This window comes from Ictalurus furcatus, chromosome 22, assembly GCF_023375685.1.
Source record: "Ictalurus furcatus strain D&B chromosome 22, Billie_1.0, whole genome shotgun sequence".
Classification (NCBI taxonomy): Eukaryota; Metazoa; Chordata; class Actinopteri; order Siluriformes; family Ictaluridae; genus Ictalurus; species Ictalurus furcatus.
Window position 1 is genome coordinate 6745922 of NC_071276.1, and position 16347 is coordinate 6762268.

Consider the following 16347-nt stretch of genomic DNA (forward strand, 5'->3'; position numbering starts at 1 on the left):
ACAGTCATAGACACATTTGTCACGAAATCTCAAGGAGTAGAATGCAATTACAAAAATCTTATTTTAAACAATTAAAAATAACAAACAATGACAAAAAAGAACCAAAAACTAGAAAAACTTAAACAAAGGACTAGACTGAAGCAAGGCATAGCAAAGAAAAGAAAACTCAACATAAAAATCAAAACCCACTCATGGTGGAAATGCAACATAATGGTAACAATACAAACAATACACACAATGCTTCCCAACCAAGGAGAAATGGTGTAGAAAGCAAAAGAAGAATTTTAAAAAATGTGAGTGAGGGTGATGTCTGGTGGCCTGGGGGGGAATTGTCCATGGTGGGCATGACATAGTGCCCCCCTTATGGCCCCTGAAGCACCCAAACTTAGGAGGGCCTGGACCCCTGGATAGAGTGACAACCACGGTGAGGCCAGAGGGGGGAACAACGACCATGGTGAGGCCAGAAGGGGGAGTGACTATGATGGCAAAGAAAGGAGGTGGAGCCATGTTTTAAGCCGAGCAGTGAGGCAGAGCGACATCCTCAGCCAAGCAGGGAGGCGTTGCGACATCCTCAGCCCAGCAAGGTGGAGGAGGTGAAGTCATCATCCGGGCAGAGAGGACGACCCCAGCCGAGCAGAGAGGCATGGCAACATCACCAGCCAAGCAAGGAGATGGGGTGACACCCTCAACAGGGCAGGGTGGAGGGATGAAATCATCAGCTGGGCAGGAAGGCAGAGCAATCTTTTCAGAATCTCTTACATGACGCTTTCATTTGTTGCCAGAAGCAGTGATCATAATTACTTTTAATGAAGTTTAATAATTCTGTACAATCAATTTATCTATACAATAGCCAGTTTATGTACAATACATAAGTTAAAGAACAACTTGACACTTTTGCGTTTAACAATTAAAAGAGGGATAAAAGGAAATTTCTAAAACATTCAAACACATTCATATGAAAAGAAAAAATAGGCCCAAAAATTTAAATAGAATTACCTAATATGAACATCAAATATCAATATTAAGTTATGCAGTCATACATGTTTACCATTATGAGATTGTTAGGAAGTAACAATGAGAAAGTAGAGGTGGATAGTATGGATTGTTTCATCATCCTGTCTCAAAGACAATGTTCATAGCCAGAACAACTACATTGCTTAGACATACTGTAACATCACAGTAGAGATGCCCAGAATGTGTCCATGTGGTTCAGTGATGGATGGTCATATAGATCATTTTTGTATAGACTTTGTATAGATAATTTGCATTTACATTCATTGTGCATATAATATATCATGTATTTAACCACTTAAATACTTTCTTATTAACACATTATTGGGAGGAAAACCAAATGTGCATTGTTCTCACTGAGTGAAAGTGCGCTGGAAATTGTTGCTTCATATTTCAGTTAATTCTAGAGTAGTTGGCTCTGTGTTTCCAGTAATGGACAGGTTTTCCAAATGCCCTCTACTTATCTTAATGCAGACATTGTGCTGTTCTTTCTCTTGGTTCTCCATCATTATCTTTACATCCATGTCTTTTGTCATTTGTGCCTCTTTATCCTTCTCCTGTAGCATCTCCTCTTGGACTTTCTTCTGCTTTTTTTCAGCTTTTTCCTCCTTCACCTTACAGTAGAATATGAGGTTTTTCTCAGGGTAGGTAACTATAGAAAGTGGCAGCTTGTAGATGGTCTTTGTCTCTGTGGTGATCAAGAGGAACGTGAGGACTGACAGGCAGAAGGGCCAAGTGCATGCTGGAAGTCCAAACTGAGGAATAAAGCATTAAAAACAGATTACAAAATGCGAAATTTGGAACACTTATCCTGAAAGTTTTTCCATTGTGAATAACAAGATACTTACAGTAGCCATCACATTGCTAATTGCAAAGCCAAGATATGCACAGAAAAATGCTAAGGGGGAAATGAGAAAGGAAATTAATGTCACTGATGGCTGAGAACCTTGGCAATGGTTCTTACATAACCAGAATCATTTAGCATTCAGAAAGTTTATATGGTTCTGACAGGCATCATACCACAGACTATAGACAGTAGATGGACCTGCCAGGTAAGGGCGTAGTACATTCCACCAACTGCAATGCAAGCCAAGGCACAATTGTATCCCCACAGTCCAAAGTAAATGCTCTGGAATGGTGCCGCAAGAGCAAGACCTAAAATAGCAAATTAGAAATCAGAGATTTCGCTGATCTTAAAATGTAATTCTTCCTGGATCACTTAGGTTCATATTATTAGGTTCTATATTATGAAAAGGGACAGATTTGCTAATCTTTTCTTTAGGACATTGTGATTGAAGCCAGAGTAGAGAATGACACATGCACGGTTGAGTCTTACCTGACAACATCCCAATAGTTGAACCAATGACAGCATGCATGCAAGTTATTGGTGAAGAAATAAACAGGGCCACAATGAATATGCCTCCTGTCCAAGGATTGTCACAGCCATAGACCTGCCCAATGCCAACAGGAATGGACCGGAAGAGCTGTGGAAATTGAGTTCATGTCAAGGGTATGTGATTTAGAATACAGTGCATAAGTGCTGCTGTCAGTAACTGAAGTGACAGCTTAATCTGATGTTGCATAAAATAATTATATTTCTTGAGAGAAAATGTGGCATTTCAAGCTAGCTGAAATTCCACACTGACTGAAGAAAGAGTTCCTCTCTTGACTTCAGTATCAGAAGATTCTAGAAATGCTCCTAAGTGATTTTCATCTTTGGACTCATGTACAAGAGCTTGCAAAAGTGATGTCTGTTCAGCATAAAAACTACTTTATACCAGCATGCTTCCAGTAAGGCTTTTACCAAAGTATATTCCAGCTCAGACCATGTGATGTTGGGGAAGGAGGTGATTGGCTGGATAAGGACCTGGGGGAAGTGGCGGTTGTAGTGGCCTGTAGCTACCATATGAAGACACACCAGAATGTTAAAAGGCAGGTTTAAAACTGGCAGATCCCACCGGCTGTTGATTGAGGCCAGGGCACTAGAGATGATCGGGCTGTAAGACATGAAACAATCAGGATTTATTATCGGGTATGATAATAGAACAGTCACTGCTCAAGCAAGTTTTAAATGTCTAGTATAGAGACACTGAGTTCTCAAGCTGCTTTCTTTATCACAAGTCTACAATGGCTGACAAGTAATTGAATACCAAATGTTCTAGTATTATTTTCAGCATGGTAATGAGTCCACTGGTAGTCCTGTATAGGAAAAAGGTGACCTAAAACTGTCATACAGGATTCTTTTTTGCAAGAAACTTGAAACCTCATGTCCTAAGAATAATCTATGCCTCCAACTATATCGCTCAATCATGTCTACCTCAGTGCCAAAACTGTAATATTAATGTCATCACATGCAACCTTTGATTAACCTTTGAAAGCGATCTGGTTGATGTGATCTGTTTTGACTTGATTTTGTCTTGTGGCAGCATGTCACCCTGAATTTCCGTGAATATTTTAACATCTGTCACACTAGAATGACAAACCTCTACATTTTCATTGCCTGAAATTATGAATGCTCTTGGTTTCAGATTAGTTTCACTGCTTGCTTTATAGAAAATCCAAAGGTATATCTGCTTATGGATCTACAGACCATGCATGCTGATCAATGTTATTTATTCAGTGTAGAGCCATTCTCTATTTCAAAGCTACCTTGACTGACAAGTATGCAAAGAAAAATGAGTGCCTGAAGCTCACCATGCCATTGACATAAAGATGTTGGGCAGCAGAAGCCACCAGTACCAGTCACCTGCATTGGAGAACACTGCCATTAGAAGACCAACCAGGATTCCATTGTACCCATACAGGCCTGCTGCGATTGCCCCTCTGAGAGAAAGTTAAATTGAAATTGCATTTTTCCAAACAGTAAACAACTCACAAGTTATGATATTGTATGAATCGCAGTCTGGAAATACCTGTTTTGTTTGAGAATGAGGGCCGAGATTGTGGTAAACAAAATGCCCACAAAGCCATTGAGAGCCCACCATCTATTCTGGAGGATCAGTCCCGCGAAGATGATCAGTCCACTCAGAGGGTTGTTTACGAACATGACCTGTGCTGCACCTCTCAACACCCAATCAAAAATCTGAAGGAAGATGCACTGTTCTGGACAAAACAATGAATAACAGAAGTAGCATTACTGAAATATACAGTATACATATTGTAAAATATAAAATACCTTTATGACAGTTCCATTGAAAATAATTTAAATAAAATGTTAGTAATGGGTTAAATTACACCTTAGCTTATAAATCCTGATCTAGTTTTCAAACCCCCAGTAGACTACTTCATCAACTGTCACCTTGATATATCTGTGTTTAGAGTGCAGCTATCTAGTTAGTAGCTCCTGGGGGTGATAACAGAAGTAAAATCTCTGATGAGCAACGGTAGATTAGATACTGAATTGGGACATTAATGTTTTTCTGTTTTACATGGATTGCCTTTCCTTTTTTTCCACGATATTCTCAGAATTAAACCCAAATACCAATAACTGAGCATTTACAACACAAATAACATAACATACACAACTAACACAACATAATCTCCTTTAAAGATTATGTATGCCTATGTACACTGACTATTTTTATACACTTAAGTGATGTCTGATCTGCAATTATGATAAATTCCTGCCTTTACATGTACTGGGATATATTTTGTCTGCCACAGCTGAACTACAGATGAGATGGCTGAGACAGATATATAAACATGCATGAACGGTTTTATAAACATTAACTGGGTTTAGCATGCCTGCGAGTTATCAGTATTCATGTGACAGTATTTAAAGGTCACTGAATTATTATTAGCTTTCTTGCTTGTAGTCTTCTTGCACAAAATAAAATGTATTCATTTAGAACACAGTTGGTGGCAGCTATCATTTCTATTAAGATATCACAATTTTACAACCCTGGAAAAAACAAGACCTCTTTTAAGACCAGTAGCATCAGAACCACCTTTTTATTATATCATGTCTTTTTCCACAATAAACACATGCACAATCACTGTCCATGAAAAGTGTGCTTTATGTAATGAATAAAACATTTTGGGGTATTCTATTATGGGAAAATAATCAACAAATGGGAGGTTTGATTCCATTCCGAAGGTGGTTATTTCCTAATATTTTCCTCTTAAAACACAGCCATTCAGCCAGGAATTGTTTCCTTTTTCTTTTCTTTTTTTAAATAATTATGCCTGTATCTATTTATAGTTATATTTAATGCTGTGAAACATTTGAGAAACAAGTTAGCTCCTGTTATCACTTACATTATAGGAGCTATAAACAGTCATTCCCTCAGCAGTCTTTAATTTTTTTCCTAATGGCATTAATTAGATTAAAAAAATAAAAATAATAACACAGCTTGTTAGTCATGTTACAGAAGAACCAGAAAGTGCAAAGTCCTCTGTCCTGAAGACTATCTCATGGCAGTAAACGTACTGACTGTTACAAAGCACTGACACCAGGGACTTTTATCTTATTATCAGGTATCTATTACTCTAGAAACAATAATGTATTAGAACATCAGAGCTGCTGTTATTGTAGATTAAACAACACCTTCTGACCAGACAGAGCTGAGACAGTGCTGTGGTATAATGTCATTTAATCAGTATAAACTATATACATATCTAGATGCATATTGATGAAGTAAGTATACTAGTAAGTAGGGCTAGTGAAGATCTTATAAGTCTATCTTTCAATATACATTTTCTACAATTTAAATGTTTGTCACTGTATGCATTTAAGAGACCATGTGAAAGCAGACATGAGCAGGTAAAGCCTACCTTTCATCCACGTGTCAAAAGGAGCCATATTTCCCGAGAAGTAAGACGCAAAGCGTGTGAGTTTAACTTTGATCTTTTGAAGGTTAGAAGACTCGGTTTGTGAGCGCTGTTGCTCATTCTGCTGCAGCTGTGAGTTCTTCAGTGCTGCTGTCTGTAGAACTGTGTTAGCCATGAGGGGCTGCAGCTCCTGTCAAACATGTCATATATTAGGAATTTCTCACTAAAATGCAGTAAGAGATTTTTGTACAGCTTTGTGAGCTATATGCCATAATTTTTATAGACGTAGGTTATCAGAATAAAGGTAAAACTTAATGCTTGTCATTGAGATGCTACCTTCAAGGGTATGTAGAGATTAAGATGTGTTAAACAACACAGAACATAGCAGATTTTGTATAAGACCACCAAATTTGTAAAAACATTGGAACATGTGACTGACAGGTCTTTCTTGTTACCCAGGTGTGTCCTGTTAGATTGATTGATTAAACAATAAATAGCTATGAACATAATTGGTTTTAGCCTTCCGTTTCACCTGTGAAGACGGCATTTGTTGTTAAAAAAAGGATAAGCCAACATGAAGATCAGTGAGCTGTCTATGAAAGAAAACCAAGCCAGCATTAAGAATTGGAAAGCTACATTAGAATTCACAAAGAAATGCAGAGATGAGCCACAAAAGTTCTGGAGCCAAGATTAACCTCTACCAAAGTGATTGGAAAGGCCAAAGTGTGAAGAAATAAATGATCTTCTCATGATATAAAACATGGCTTGGGCTTGCATGGCTGCAGGGAGAAACTCCCCAAAACAAACCCCAACGGAAAGAGGCTTTGGTAAAAGCCTGGAAAAGCATCACACGAGAAGAAATCAGCTTGATGGCAGGCTTGATATAACTCACTGACATCACAAAATAGCCACTGGTCACCGGCTTAATGCAGTTAATGCAAGCAAGGGATATGCAACCAAATAATAAGTGTTATTTACTTTAATTTACTTCAAGACTTATCTGTTCCTGTACTTTTGCTCACCTAAAATTGGGTGGTCTGATACAAAAGGTTCTATGTTTTATGTTGTTTAACACATCTAGATGTAAATACCAGGAAATAAAAGCTGAAATCATAAACTCTTTTCTCATATACACATTTTGATATCAAACCCAAATGTCTTTGGTGTATAGCACAAACATACGAAATGGTCATGCAGTTCCGATCACTTTGGACGGGACTGTTAATATATATATATATTTATATATATATACACAGTGCACTCCACTAATATTGGCACCCTTGGTAAATATGAGCAAAGAAGGCTGTGAAAAATTGTCGTTATTGTTTAACCTTTTCATATTTTGTTAAAAAAAATCACAAAAATACTCTGCTTTCATAGACATCAAACAATTGCAAACAAAACACATAAATAACAAAAATATATTTGTTAAATGTAGGTGTGCAACAATTGATAGAGTCATATATTGTATATACTATTGTAATGTGAGTGTGTGTGTGTGTGTGTGTGTGTGTGTGTATATATAAAATTCTGTAAGTAATACTAATGTATATATACTATAGTAATGTGTGTGTGTGTGTGTGTGTGTGTGTGTGTGTCTGTGTAAAATTCTGTAAGTAATAATAATGTATATATACTATTTCATGATTATACTTTAATTCCTCATAATCTAGGTCACTCTCTGATTTGGTTATCTTACCTTAGAGCGTTCAGTAATGGATATATGCCCTGGGACAAAAATTTTAATTAGTCATTAAAAAGAAAAACTCATTCTTTAGTGTGAAAGTCTATAATTAACTAAGCATAAATTAATTAATAACAAACTTAGAAAATCTCAGAAACCAGAGCCTTACCTCTGAAAGTTGTATTGCAGTCATAAATATATGGCCAGGACTTATCCCTCAAAAATCACAGTAACTGTGAAAGAGCTGCTGATCAGGCTTTATATTGTGCTAGTGAAATCCAGGCTCCTCCTTTGCAAACACAGATGAAAATTAGGAAACAAGGCAGAGGAGGCCTAAATGACCTCCAGGCTCTCCATACAAACCTGTAATGCTCTGACAAAATGCTGTAACTTCTGATTTTTAATGCATACAAATGTAACTTAATTTGCAAAACTTCCTCTACACGATTGCCATACACGGAGTCATCTCTCCCAACTTTTGACTCCCAGTTTGGCCGCAGTGTCGTGTGTGATGCGCTTGCCATGTTTCCTGTTAAAGTTCATCACAACCTTGCGACAGCTTCCTGATCCAGTCATGAGAATGATTTCAGTACGTTCTTCTTATGTCAAAGGCGTTCTTAAAGGCTATCTGAAAATATATAACATAAACTAAGTCTGAAATGTTTTGGAAGACATTTTGTTAAAAAGAGTTCATTTCCCCTATGTATGGAAACATTTGGGGACACCATGTATTTTGTTTATTTTTTTCTCCACCACTGAAAAAAGTTCCCAAACAAGCCACAGCTCTATAGAGTGGTGCATGTAGCCATGCAACTCACAGACTGACTGACAGGCAGTAGTATGTGTGATAACGGTTTCAATCAAATGAACTACAGCTAGAATAGGAATTATATCAGCATTCTTTGAATGCCGCTTGTCCAATCAAATCAGTGCACTGGAACAAACTCTGATATAAGTGAACACATGGGTTTTATTTTTTCCTAGCTCAGTCTGTGTTTTACTTAATCTTTAACATCCCACATTTCATCAAACAATCACATTTATGTTTACATTTATGACATTTGGCAGATGCTCGTATCCAGAGCAACAAGAAGAAGTGCTTTGAAGTCTTTATCAATAAATACATCCTCATCCTCGTTCACGAGGTCAGGGACAGAGAGTATCACTCTAAAAACCCTGTTGAGGAGGTTAATGTAGTATGTAAAACACACAAGACAACACCATTCAATAAATAAATAAATAAATAAATAAATAACAAAGAGCTAATTGAAGTGCTTCATGAAGAGGTAGGTCTTTAGTCATTGTTTGAAGACAGCCAGACTTTCCACCACCTATAGGCACCGGAACAGAAAATAACCTTCATGCATGCCTTCCTTGTACCCAGAGAGGGGGGTCACTTCACTAATCTTGGTTCAGTTTGTTTCTGGAAATATCTGTCTAGCTAGTTAATATTAATGGCCATACGGTCATCAGTATAACATTGAATTGATTAGTTGGTTGTTTTCTGCAACAATAATAATAATAATAATAATAATAATAATAATAATGATGTGGGGTGTACGGTAATGCAGAATAGCTGACAATTAAGCAAAATACAATCACATAATTAACATACAACTGCCCTTCCTTACCGGTGGTCCTACAGGCCAATAATTTACTGAAATTCACCTAAAGCTTTGATTATAAAACATAATTGCAGAAAACATAGATAGAGAGGAAAACAGTTTGAACCTCAGGATAAAAAGAAAAAGGCAAAGTTTTGGGATATGATCTCATTTCATGGCATGAGAAATAATAAAAATGTGTGGGTAAAAATATATAGGTACCAGCTTGTAACCCAAAAACCTTTTTTTAGAAACATCAATGCAGTGTGTTTATTGAAGATTAGTTATATGTTTAAAATTTAAATCTTTTAAGAGAAGTTCACATTGAGATCTATATTTTTGTGCTCTGTTTAGGAATGGGTGATATGTCTTATAAATAGCCATTAAAAAAATATGCTTTGATTAGTTTCCAAAAGTGGAAAAATCCCTTCACACCCACAGTGTATTTACAGTAATACATTTCAAACAAGTGTCATATCGAATTATGTTCCCAAATGTCAAAGCAGCCTTTGAATGTCCCAGTGTTTATGTTACTACAGGGCAGGGCACATGATCATTTGATTTGTATTTAGCGGAATATGTAAGGTCTAACAGGATCTCTTTTTGTTTCTGGTGCCTTTTATTCATATATTTGGTGATCAGTTATCAGATAGCTACCAACACACCTAATGCTTATTTAAATAGATACTAATTCAACATCACAAAAATTCACTGTAGTGTTTGCTATTGCACAAAAGGTCATGTCACCTTATATGTATAGCTGACCTGTAAGTTTGTCTTCAGAAGCATAACCTTGGATTTACTCACATCAGTTCTGGGGAATATACATAGAGCATGTGTGAAATTATTTTCTATAATAGCAGTGGCCTGATTGACAGGCTTAAATGGCATTTTTTGTGCTTTCATGCATTCTGTTTAAACTGGTTTTAATGTGTTTATTTAATACGTATGAAGGGCATGGAGATCCTGTTCGCCTCATAATACTGATGTATAGATGGACGCACCTTCTGGGAAAGTTTTTTCTCCATATTGTTCAAAATCTAGCTTACAGACTATCATTTGTTTCCCCTAAAAACTGCATTTGTTGGCTAAATTTCTTAAACAGCCAAATGATGAACAAAATCAGGCAAAATTTGTGTATTTTGTATTTGTGTATTGTGTATTTGCATTTATACAATGCCATGGATCAGTACAAACAGATTGCAGAGCATTTTTAAGATAGTTACAGCTGCAGTGGGCTTGCCTGGCTACTCTATTCATTTTCAGTAGCCTGCCAGGGCGAGCCAACACGCAACTGGAATATTTAGCCTTGTGTTTGAAGCCATCTGTGTTTTACCACACTCTCACCATACATCCAGTGATGTCAGTCTGTGTGAACAGGACCTGGATCTGGAAACTGGTCATGTTCTGGTTTCAGTATTGGCAAGACCATTCTGCTAGATAATTCATGGTCATTGTGAGGTTCTGATTTATGTTTCATCAGTGTTCAATTCAATTTAATTCACTTTAATTTTAGATATAGTGATTTTAACTGTAGACTTTATCACAAGACATGGGTCAGTGGGTGATAGCGGTGACAGTGGTAAGGAAAAACATCCTGAGATGGCATGAGGAAGTCAGAACCACAGTAGCAAAATTGTTTCAGGATCAGGCAGCAGGGGTACATGTACATCTCAACATAGCAAGAGAGGGGGGTCATTCCATCTCAAGTGGTCCAGTGCAGGTTGCGTGACTGTTTTTAATTTTCCAAATTTTTTTTTGGAGTACCTCTATGTACTGGCATTGCAAAATCACCAGGTTTTTAATTTTTAAAAATTTTTTAAACTTGTTTTAACTATGATGGCCATCTTTGTGTTATGGCGCACAACAAAATTTGGTTGTACAGCTGTTATGTCATTACACCAGTAGGTGGAACCAATGAGTGTCTTTTTAGATATTCAGAGTAAGTCATAGTTTCAATACATTCATTTAAAAACAGCAAGTTATCAAGAGACAGGTTTTAGTATTATAATTTATTAAAACTGGGCAGTCCAATCCACAAATAGAAGGTCTGGTGAATTTATTTTCAAGAAAGACATTTCAGTCTGTGCAGGACAGTTTTGAGAGAGGTCATGAATGAGATACAACTCCATCCATCTTCTACCGCTTACTCCTTCTTCAGGGTCGCGGGGATCCTGGAGCCAATCCCAGGAAGCGTCGGGCACAAGGCGGGGTACACCCTGGACAGGGTGCCAGTCCATCGCAGGGCACAATCACACAATCACTCACCCATTCATACACTACGGACACTTTAGACATGCCAATCAGCCTACCATGCATGTCTTTGGACTGGGGGAGGAAACCAGAGTACCTGGAGGAAACCCCCGCAGCACGGGGAGAACATGCAAACTCTGCACACTCCGGCGGGAATCGAACCCCGGACCCTGGAGGTGTGAGGCGAACGTGCTAACCATTAAGCCACCGTGCACCCCGAGGATACAAATGAAATTTGAAAAAAAAAAAATTAATAATAATTTTTACATATATGTATGAAGTAGTTTTCAATGCTGGAATATATATTTTTTAATAACTATCAGTCATTTTTACACATTCATGAATAGCAGATTTTGCTATGGACAACACATTCTAGTGGATTATGAACAACACAACAGCACATAAGGCTTGTCTTAGTGCTACACACTTTTCAAATGACAACGACAGATCTATTATATTTACTATATTTTGTCAATTACTTAGTTTAAAAAAAAAAAAAGCACAACATTTGAAGTAATCAACTTTCAGTTGATGTCTTTTTTATTGTGTAAGGTCATCATCAGTCATTACATATTCTTAAATTGGGATTATGCCTCATGCACAGATATAAAACTTCTCCAAAGTGCTACGTTCTCTTCATAGCATGGCTCCCACCCCCTTCTCCTTTTGTTGAACCAGTAAGACTCAAATCCGAACTGAATGACTGATAAGTCCCAGTTCCATCATATTGTTCACGAACTAGTTCCTTTAGTGCAGTAGTTTTCAAAGTAGGGGCCACCAGGGGGCGCCCAGGGGGCCTCAACAATTTAGTGTGAAAAATAAATTCTCACTCTCAGACAACCACACACACACACACACACACACACAAACACACGATCAATTCCAAATGTAATGTAATGTAAAGATGTAAGATGTAATTATTAATAAAAAAAAGGGGGATATCTTCAGAAGTCTGTATTTTTAATGTGTTTTAAAGACATCTTGCAAAAGGGGGGCCTCGGTCAAATGTTAATGCCATTTGGGGGGCCTTGCCCTGGAAAAGTTTGGGAACCCCTGCTTTAGTGCATACTGAACCACATGCCCCAGTTCATACAGAATCAGTACCGCTCTCGTTCAGGTTCAACACCATGTCTCGTTCAAAGAAGCATTCGTTCAATACGTCCAACCAATGACATGCTCCTTCAAAGACCACACTCTCATGCTGTCTATAATAAGCAGGAAAAAGCTACCAAAGCAGTTACAGGTTTACACCTGCGGGACTTAAATGAACGAAAAACACAAGTCAGTACATGGACGTGAACGAGAACGATTCGTTCATGTAAAGACGTGGACCTGAGGTCTCATATGTCTGCATGTTACTGGAAAGCAGACAGCATGTGATGTGATCAGAGAGTGATGTGATCAGAGGCAGGCCCTCCAGAGGTAACTGTCTGGCTCACACTATGATGAGATCTCAGTCAGGTGTAAAACTATGTGTACAGTCTGCATGTCTAATATGACCAAAAAAAAAAAAACGTGTCAGTCTATTTGAGGTGCTTCCATCTGAAGAATTTCTGAATGCTGCATTAAAGTAGATAGCGATTAGCCTTTGTTGGCCAAGACCTCCTAAAATCTTGTGAGTCCAAAAATAGCACGTGAAGTTACTGGCTGCACAGGATAGAGTCCATGTTTAAATGTAGGTTATTTTAAGGGCTTTTTGCACTCAGATGTGTCCGTGGGTGGTTAAATGTTTAGTGGTTTCCCACAATAATCTAAATAAATCATGTAATAAATTTGTCCCATCAAAGGCAGAGGTTATTATTGAATCTGTGTCAGTCTTCAAACAACAGAGGAGTTGTAGGTCTTTTAAATATAACATTGGTCAACTCTGAACATTAAAGGACCTTATTTTGAGGGATAAAATACTATGTTAATCTAATTGAGCAACAGAGTTCAGTAACTGAGTGATTGGACGTTTTCAGCCTATTTTTTGTTTGTTTTGGGGGTTTTTTATTTTATTTTTTATTTTTATTAACCTTACTTGTAAGGTTTTGGAATTGTGAGGAAGTACTCTTGATGTTGCACAACTGTAATATTATTAATAAAGAAGTAGCGTAGAAATGTATAAATTGTAAGGTATACAATCAATAATATACCAGCGCACTGATGAATTCTCAAATCTAATTGGTCAGAATGTGTTGATTTCATCTTCGATAACAGCATGACTCTGACAATAGTTCAAGCATTTATTTCTAGTTCAGGCTTTCTCAATTTCGCTGTAACATAAACTACATTGTTTGTCTTATCAACTTAAAGAGAGAGAAAAAGGGCTGATGATGGAATGAGCGTTTATAGCTGCTATAATGTAAGTGTTAACAGAAACTAACTTGTTTGTGCATGTGTGCCACAATAATAAACTCCATAGAACATGAATCAAAAATTGTAATTGTTGGAAAATCGCTGTGGTATAAGACCAACAAAACACTTTGGGGTGATATCACTCCTCCATAGCATGTATCATTTCCCTATGACAGCACACCCTGTCATGTTTTATTCCTTACAAAAGATATCTTTACAATTTTCAGGCTATGGTTCTAGGTTTCTTCAGACATGTCATTCTTGATTAAGTGCTTCATTAATATGCAATGTGGCTTGTGTGGAGTTAAAACCTGTGACAGGGTTTGCCTTTACAACTTAGGACAAGGACAGGCTGGATTGTCTGAGGTGCTGGGAAAAAAACACTAGGCTTAAGTAACAGACAACTGGTTCCTGTCTGAGTCAGTACTTTCTCTGTGTTGTCATGTTTGTCAGGTTGGGTAGTCTTCAGTGAGCTGGCCTGCAGAATGTACAGATGCTACTAACCACTTGAAAACAGAAGTTTACATAGCAAGGAAAATCTGGTTGTATGTACGGTAATTCCCTGAATCTGTTTTACATACAGTACCCTTGCTATTTTGGTTACTGCCCTATACATTTTAAAACAGACAGCTCTGTCATCATTAGCATCATTCCCAGAGATATCTCATGTTTGTACATTTGTTTCTGTTTAAATCTTTTTTTTTTTTTCAGAAGGCCCTGAAATGATTCATCTTCAGTGGCTATTTTATCCTTATAAGGCTCTTAGTGCACCTTGGGAACACAGGGCATGAGGCAGGAGAATTCAGTCCATTTCAAGGCACACACATTCACACCTAGGAGTAATTTAGTCTAACCAGTGCACCTATCGTCATGATTTTGGGAGGTTGGAGGAAACTTGTGAACCTGGAGGAAACACCACACATACCCAAGAGAACATATGAAACTCCACACAGATGGTATAAGCTCAGTATAAAACCAGGGGCTCTGGAGCTGTGAGGCAGCGATGCTACCTGTTCTACCACCATGTCTCAAAATCAATTTCACTTAATTAAACCTAATCAAAATGGGATTTCTTTTATAGTTTATAGTTATGAGTTCTTAGCTTTGTAGTTATACTTAACCCACCCTCTGAAAGATTTGTTATTAAAATGTGTACAATAATATTCTGGATATTTATTGGAGCCAAAGAGCATTTTATTCCCGAACTTTCCACTGACAGAACACATGAGGTCGAAGGTGACATTTTTTATTGGCTGACTTGTTTTTAAGTCACTGTTTGGATTAAACTCATTTGAGTATAGGGATGGGGCGCACGGTGGCTTAGTGGTTAGCACGTTCGCCTCACTCCTCCAGGGTCAGGGGTTTGATTCCCACCATGACCATGTGTGTGTGGAGTTTGCATGTTCTCCCCGTGCTGCGGGGGTTTCCTCCGGGTACTCCGGTTTCCTCCCCCAGTCCAAAGACATGCATGGTAGGCTGATTGGCATGTCCAAAGTGTCCGTAGTGTATGAATGAGTGTGTATGTGATTGTGCCCTGCGATGGATTGGCACCCTGTCCAGGGTGTACCCTGCCTTGTGCCCGATGCTCCCTGGGATAGGCTCCAGGTTTCCCGTGACCCTGAGAGGGATAAAGTGGAAGAAGATGGATGGATGGAAGTCTAGGGAGGAGTCAAATAAGCTAATAACTATAACAACTCAATAACATTTATAATAACTTTCATAATGATTAATTAATATTTCGACTGCACCAACAATCACAGACGTCCTCTCTATGTTTTATGGACACTAACTTGAGAGCCACTGCCACTATATAGAACCATTAACTTTCACTAATTGATGATGTCATCACACCCATATGTCTTCCTTCCCCAAACTGTTGCCACAAAGTTGGAAGCACACAATTGTATAAGATGTCTGTGCACAAAGCGAGCTTCATAAAGCCATGGCTTGCCAAGGTTGGAGTTAAAGAACTCGACTGGCCTGAATAGAGCCCTGACTTCATCCCTGCTGAACACATTTGCCATGAATTAAGACACCAACTATACCCCAGGCCTCCTCGCCTGACATCGGTGCCAGACCTCACTAATGCTCTTGTGGTTGAATGACAAATCTCTACAGCCACACTCCAAAATCTGCCTGGATGAGAGAGCTTATTATAACAGCAAAGGGGGACTAAATCTGGAATGGGATGTTCAACTAGCACACATGGGTGTGATGGTCAGGTGTCCACAAACTTTTGGTCATACAGTGTAGCAAGGTATCCAAAGTTACAGCAGGAGTGTATCACTAGTTACTTAACTGGAGCCTCCAAATGTTAATGCAAACCAGAGACATCTGCATGATACACAGGTAGGCCACCAGGATTTGCATATATATCTCTCTAGCAAAGTTTAAGTGACTTGAGATTGGTTTTTTTTTACCTAGACAGCCTAATGATTGCACTTGCTAAAAACTATGCTCAGGTCTCATTCATTATACCAAGGATAACTTCACCTGGATTTTATAGACTTAAAGCTAAAACTCAAAAAAAAATAACCCTGATGCTTATACTGAAGATCTTTCCAACATACTTAGCACTGTTCAACTCCATAGTCTACAGCTGTAGAGTAATGATTTAGATTCTCAATGGCTGGTGTCACCCAGAAGAGGATGATTTCCCTTTTGAGTGTGGTTCCTCTCCAGGTTTCA

The 16347-nt window shown here is 38.1% G+C and overlaps 1 pseudogene; it reads right to left on the bottom strand.

Moving 5' to 3' along the window:
* Positions 1–1049: 1049 nt before the first annotated feature.
* LOC128599294 (urea transporter 2-like) lies at positions 1050–5956 on the bottom strand (annotated as a pseudogene).
* Between the last annotated feature and the right edge of the window lie 10391 nt (positions 5957–16347).